Source organism: Bison bison, unplaced genomic scaffold, assembly GCF_000754665.1.
Source record: "Bison bison bison isolate TAMUID 2011002044 unplaced genomic scaffold, Bison_UMD1.0 scf7180017864181, whole genome shotgun sequence".
Classification (NCBI taxonomy): Eukaryota; Metazoa; Chordata; class Mammalia; order Artiodactyla; family Bovidae; genus Bison; species Bison bison.
The window spans coordinates 7,768,981-7,775,795 of NW_011494753.1; the positions used below are offsets into that span (position 1 = coordinate 7,768,981).

General features: G+C 51.0%; 1 protein-coding gene across 1 annotated transcript in view; it reads right to left on the bottom strand.

Moving 5' to 3' along the window:
- The window catches only part of LINGO1 (leucine rich repeat and Ig domain containing 1), a 69,661-nt gene extending 63,212 nt beyond the window's left edge, over positions 1-6,449 (bottom strand). The window contains exon 1 of the mRNA XM_010843313.1: positions 6,432-6,449. The gene's annotated coding sequence lies outside the window, so the exon portion shown is untranslated. The remainder of the gene's footprint in view (positions 1-6,431) is intronic.
- Between the last annotated feature and the right edge of the window lie 366 nt (positions 6,450-6,815).

The window sequence follows — 6,815 nt, forward strand, 5'->3', positions numbered from 1 at the left end:
CAGACACCGTGTCTGGGTGTCTGAGACAGAGCTCAGCTCTGAGTGACTGTTGGCAGCTGGTGCCCAAGGTGGCTCATGGTGGCTGATTTCTTGACCTTCTCAAGACCAAGACTGAGCAGGTGACAAGCTCCTCTGTGTCCAGGACACAGCATGTGTCTAGTAGACACCAGGTCCTCTAGGAGCCCCAGCCCCAGGCTTCCATGGCGAAGCTGCCATGCCCATCCCTTCCCCTCCCCAGCCCAGCAGAGCTTGCTCCCTTGCTCCTCCTCATCCCTTCCCCTCTCCACAAGGATCCAGCTCTACCTCCCTCTCTTCCAGGAAAAAGCTGTGAATTCCTAGGTAACTGTCCCCTCTGCCTTCCCCCTCCCCCCTCCCCCCTTCCCCTCTCCTTAGTGAAGTTGCTCAGTCGTGTCCGACTCTTTGCGACCCCATGGACTATAGCCTGCTAGGCTCCTCAGTCCACGGAATTTTCCAGGCAAGAGTACTGGAGTGGGTTGCCATTTCCTTCTCCAGGGGATCTTCCCAACCCAGGGATCGAACCCAGGTCTCTCGCACTGCAGGCAGACGCTTTACCATCTGAGCCACCTCTTCTAGGAAAAAGCTGTGAATTTCTAGGTACCTGTCCCCTCCGCCTTCCCCCTTCCCCTCTCCTGGCCTTCCCCAGCCCACATACACATGCAACAGGCCCCCATTCAGTGTCCTCAGCTGACTGTCAGTTAATCCCTGCAGAGGTGTTAGCTGATAATTAAGACGTTAGCTGAGAACTTAACATGTGATTCCGTGCCAGGAGTATTTTGGTTTTAACAGGTTGCTCTTTGAAATGGGAAAACCTTCAAGACCCAGCCAAATGGCAGACGGGGGATGCTGGGGGGGTTGGGGGGGAGGATATTTTGTGCCTGGAGCCCTTCCAGCCTTCCTGAAACCCACTCTGTCTCACCTCCCCTGTCATGGGATGGACAGAACTCAGGCATCGGAGCTGCCTCCCAGGCTTTCTCCACCTCCTTAGAGTTGATGCCACTGGACACGTGATGAAACCTCAGTGAACCTCAGTTGTCTCATCTATAGATGGGTTTATAGAATACCAGCCTTGCAGGACTGTAACAGCACACAGGAGGCCCTCCACCCTTCAGAGCTCCCACCATCTCCAACTTCCCTTTGCTTCTTACTTCCACACCTCTCACCTCCTCACACTCTACCCCTAATCAATGGCCAAGTCTATTCTCTGAACCCCCTACCATCTTTCCCCAGGCCATGATCAATGGAATCAAACAGCAAGGCCTGGACAGACATGAGATTGTGGGGACACTTTTCAGATGATGGGAAAGGAGCTTCAGAGCAAAGAGAAAGGACAGCTCACTCAGTAAACAGTGTCCAAACAACCGGCTAGTCATTTGGAGGGAAACTGCTTAGATAGCTGTCCTCAAACCACACCCATAGAAACATTCTGAATGAACCAGAAATTTAAATATTTTTAAATATTATGCGTGCTGCATGCTCAGTCGCTTCAGTAGTAACTGACTCTTTGCAACCCTGTTGACTGTAGCCCGCCATGAGAGCTCTGTCCATGAGATCCTCCAGGCAAGAATACTTGAGTGGGTTGCCATCTCCTCCTCCAGGGGATCTTCCCGACCCAGGGATCAAACATGCATCTCTTACATCTCCTGCATTGGCAGGTGGGTTCTTTACCACTAGCGCCACCTGAGAAGCCCCTTATATATCATAAAGAAGTAGAAAACAACATAAGACAACTTTTCAAAACTTTTCGGTGGGTAATGCCAGAAACTCTAAAGGAAATTAGTGATGGACGTGACCGCAGGACCATTTCAAACTTTTAAGGGGTTTTAAAAAAAGCTCTATAAATTGAAATGACCAAAAAACAGCCACAAAACTGTGAAAAAAATTTGCAACATATGGCAGGTAAAGGGTTAAATCTCTCATCCTCTTATAAATCAATTTGCTCTTGCAGGTCAATAAGATGCATTTCACACACTCTCCCACCAAACAAAGTTGCCTGTGACCTCCCCACGGCTAATGCATGATCAATGCTCAGTCTGCATTGTACTCGACCTCATGCTTGAAACATGCCTCGCCCTTGGCTTCCAGGATAGCATACCTGGCTTTCTTCCACCTCACTCATTGCACCTTCCCAGTCATCTTTTCGGTGCCTCCTCAGCTCCCTCACTTCAGACCAAAGGAGGCTCCAGGACCGGGCCTCTGGTCCTTCTCTTTTGTACCTCTGTGCTGCATTTAGTCGCTCGGTTGGGTCCCACTCTTTGCGACCCCAGGGACTGCAGCCTGCCAGGCTTCTCTGTCATGGGGATTCTCCAGGCAGGAATACTGGAGTGGGTTTCCATGCCCCCCTCCAAGGGATCTTCCCAACTCAGGGATCGAATCTGGTCTCCCACATTGCAGGTGGATTCTTTACCATCTGAGCCACCAGGGAAGCCCAAGAATACTGGAGTGGGCAGTCTATCGCTTCTCCAGAGGATCTTCCCAACCCGGGAATCAAACCAGGGTCTCCTGCACTGCAGGCAGATTCTTTACCAGCTGAGCTACGAGGGAAGCCCTTTGCACCTATACTTACTCCCTTCATGCTCTTATCCAATTTCATAGCTTTATGCTGATGACCATGTATTTGTATCTCCAGTTCAGACCTGGGCCCTGAACTTCACCCTCATGTCCATTTCTACTTAGATGTCTACTAGCATCTCATACTCTACCTCTCCACAGCCGGGGCCCACCTGGGCGGTGTACCAAGCCCCACACTCAGCAAGGTCCCAGGCTTAGTTTAATGCTCTACTCTCAGAACTTTGAAATTCTTAATATTATTTTTTAAACAAAAAGCCATACATTTCATTTAGCTCTGGCTCCCATACATCATGTAGCCGGTCCCGTCCATAGCCGAGCTCCTCTCCTCCCCTACATCAAACCCACTCTTAATCAACTCACTCTGCTCTGTGGATGGCAGCAGTCCCATCCTTCTCCCTACTTGGGCCAAAACCTTTGGAATCACTGTTATGGATTCAATGTTTGTGTCTCCCAAAATTCGTACTTTGGAACCCCAACTCCGAATGTGATGGCGTTTGGAGGTGGGATGTGATGTGGGTTAGATGAGGTCATGAAGGTGGGGCCCTCATGATGGGATTGGTAACCTTATAAGAAGAGGAAGAGACACCAGGGCTCAGTCTCTCCGTGTGCACACAAAAAAATCACATGAGCATACAGTGAGATGGTAGTCATCTACAAGCCAAGTAGAGGGTCCTCGCCAAGAACTGTGTCTGCCAGCACCTTGATCTTGGACTTCCCAGTCTAAAGAAGTGTGAGAAATAAATGTGTGTTGTTTAAGCCACCCAGCCTATGGTATTTGATTATGGCAGCTTAAAATGACTAAGACAGTAATCTTTGGCTCTCTCTCTCTCTCACATACACACACACACCACCTCATCCAATCTGCCAGCAAATCCTATTGGCTCTACCATTAACATGTACTCAGAACCTTTCACTTCTTCCCACTTCCATCAAGACCCCCTAGTCCAAACCCCACCATCTCTTCCCTGGATCATCACAGCCGTCTACCGCCTGATCTGCCTGCGTCCATTCTGGCCCCCTTCAGTAGCCGGAGCGATCTTGCTAAAATGAAATTCAGATTGTGTCATACCATTATTCAGAACCTTCCATGTCTCCCTGATTTCCCCACTTCATTCCGAGGAAAAGCCCAGGCCTTAGGGTGCCCACCAGGCCCTGTGAGGTCTGGCTCTTGATCCCTCTCTGGTCGCACACTCCACTCTCTCCCTCCCTCACCCTGTTCCAGCCACATTGGCCTTCTCCCCGGGCCCTGAACAGGCCAGGCCTACCCCTAACTCAGGGACCCAGACATCTGTATGACTCATTCTCTCGCCTCCTACAGGTCTTTTCTTTACTGCCGTCTCCCAGCGAGGCCTTCCTGACTGCCATAACCAAGTGTCCCAACACTTCTCATCCCCACCCTGCTCGCTTTTCTTCTCATTAGCACTTAGCACTCATACACACACTAGATTTCACTTGATTATCTGTTTTTCCTTGGCTGTCTCTCCTTCACAAGAGCTTAAGTTCCACGGAGCAGGGATTCTGTTTTGTTAATTTCGTTCACTGTTAGGTCCCTAAACAAAACAGTATCCAACACGTGGTAGATGCTCAATTAATGCTTACTGAATAAAGGGACAGATGAATAGACGAATAAGCTGAGGATCTGACATGAATAAGCACTTGATAAACAGGCAAACAAACTGAAATGACCAAAGAACACACACGAATATGCCCAATCTCATTGGTGATCAAAGAAATGTAAAATCAATCAGCTTTACCTACCAGGTTGGCCCGGATTTAAGTGTCAGGCTGGCAAGGGTGTCTTGTACGTGACAAGACAAGTTTCTGGAACTTGATCTGGCCTGTGGGTCAAACCTGGAAATGTGCGTGCCCTCTGACCCAGGCAGTCCACTTCCAGAAACACCCTCAAAGGACCCGTAGCACAAGTGCACACAGCTGTAGGAACTGGGAGTTTCCCTGAGTGAAGTTTATAAATAACCAAACACCAGAAACAATCTAAATGGCCCCGGACAGGATTAATAATTGATAACATAACTTAAAGACTATCTATACAATGGGCGTAAAAGGAAGGGAAGAACACTAGAATGATCTATACAATAATATTAAGTGAGAAATCAAGCGACAGGGCAGTATAACTAGTGTGATAGTTTTTCCTTTTAAAATATGTTTCTAAGCACATAGAAACAAATCTGGAAGGATATGATATATGGAACTAGTTAGCAGGGGCTAGCCTTGGCAAGGAAGAGATTTTGGGAAGAGCGTGAACTGCATACTTTAGATACTTCTACAGGGACTTCCCTGGTGGTCCAGTGGCTAAGACTTTGCCTTCCAATTCAGGGGATGTGGGTTTGATCCCTGGTCAGGGAGCTAAGATCCCCATGCCTCACAGCCATAAAGTAGAAAGAATACTGTAACAAATCCAATAAAGACTTTAAAAATGGTCCACATTAAAAAAATCTTAAAAAATAATCTATCTACATTGTTAGATCAATAGGTAGATATAGGGAACATATGACCTTAATAGTTGGAAAAATTATTCCACCTGAGGAGAAAACACATCCCTTGTCTCCCCAGTGCTGAAGGATGCAGAAATAGGACATTCTAAGCCCTCATTATCTGGCCCTGCCTCATCCCTGTTATCCCACCCACCTCCATCCCCACACCCCAGCACTCTGGGTTCCAAGCTCACGAAACAATTTTCTATTCCTGGTTCCTCTCACAGCTCCACACCTGTCTCACAGCTCCGTTCACAGGCACAAAGGCCCAGCCGACCCCGCGCAGTGACCCCCTCAGCCTGAATTCTGCTGTCAGAGAGCCAGAAGGGGGAAAACAAGGACCCCAAGAGCACCCTTCACAGCCAGCCCTGCAGCCTCTAGCGGGAACCCCAGGTCTCTGCCCCAGGGATGGCTTGCAGGATCTATTTACTGTGGCCTGAGCAGGCTTGACCGCCCCTGGCTCCAGGGCTCCCTCTGTAGGCCATGGACACAGCTGCTCTGAGGGTGCCAACATGGGCCCAGCAAAGCGGGGACTGAACAGAGGAAGAGGGGGCTGGGGTTTCAGCTCCCATTAACATCGCCACATTGAATCAATAAAATCATAGGTCCCATGCAATATTTGGGACATACTCATGATGAAAAATGATCTGTTGTCTTTCTGAAGTTCACATTGAGCTGGACATCTTGTATTTTTTCTGGCAAGCCTAGCTCCCACCGCATCCCAGCTCTTGACCCCAAGCAGAAAGCCTCTACTGGGGCACCCAGGAGCAACCGAGAAATGTCCTCTCTCGGGCCCAACGCAGAGGGATTAAAAGGGATTAAAAGTGAGCAGGGCTCTTCTCGGTGCCAGAAACAGCGCCTCTGCCCTGGGGGTGTCCTGTAGACAGCAGGGACCTTCCAGAGTAAGAGCCCCCACTCACAGAAGCACACACACCAGGCGAGTGAAGACGGCAGCTCCGGCAGGGAAAAGCCAGTGACAGCAATGGATGAGAAACCTCATAGGCAAAAGCTCCCACCGCTGAAAGAGCTTGGCAGGTGTGTACCACGAAGGATCCTTAACCAGCTGCAGACAGCGATATGTGGGAGCCACACGGGGGCCTCTCCGTGTCTCGGGGACGAGGCCTGGTTTGCAGGGGTTGCTGCTGAGGCGGCCTGCCTCTTGGAGGTCTGGATCTCCTCCCCAGGAGGCCCTGCGGGGGCCTGGGGGCTTCAAACCCCACGCCATGTGCCCACCCCCCCAATCGTCCAAACAGGGGCTCATCCACCCAGTGCCCGAGGACCCTACTCTTAGAGTCCTCCCACCCACTGCAGAGACACAACGAGGGAGAGCCCACCTCCATCTCCCCCTACCTGGGTCAGACGGCTCCGGGAGGCAAACAGCCGGGCCTCTGGGGGCCGGGGGCGTGGCAGGGGGAGCGGCGGCCCGTCCGTCTCGGTCCCAGCATGCACTGCGGGGAAGAGCAGGGAGGTGAGCACGGACAAACACTGGGCTTCTGCAACCTGGGGGTGCCCAGCTCAGCATGCGCCCCCCGCCCCCGAGCAGATCCTGACCCTCTGCCCCCGGGGGCTCAGTGCTGCCTCCCACTTCAGCGAGGGGCCTTCTGCCACCTGTCTCCCTGCTATCTCCTGGCTGCCTCGAATAGCCCCCCAGGTCTGGCATTTGAGGCCTTGTCCAAACCCCTCACTTTTCATCATCTCACACTGTCTTCAGTTGGTCAGGCCCACCTCGGCAAG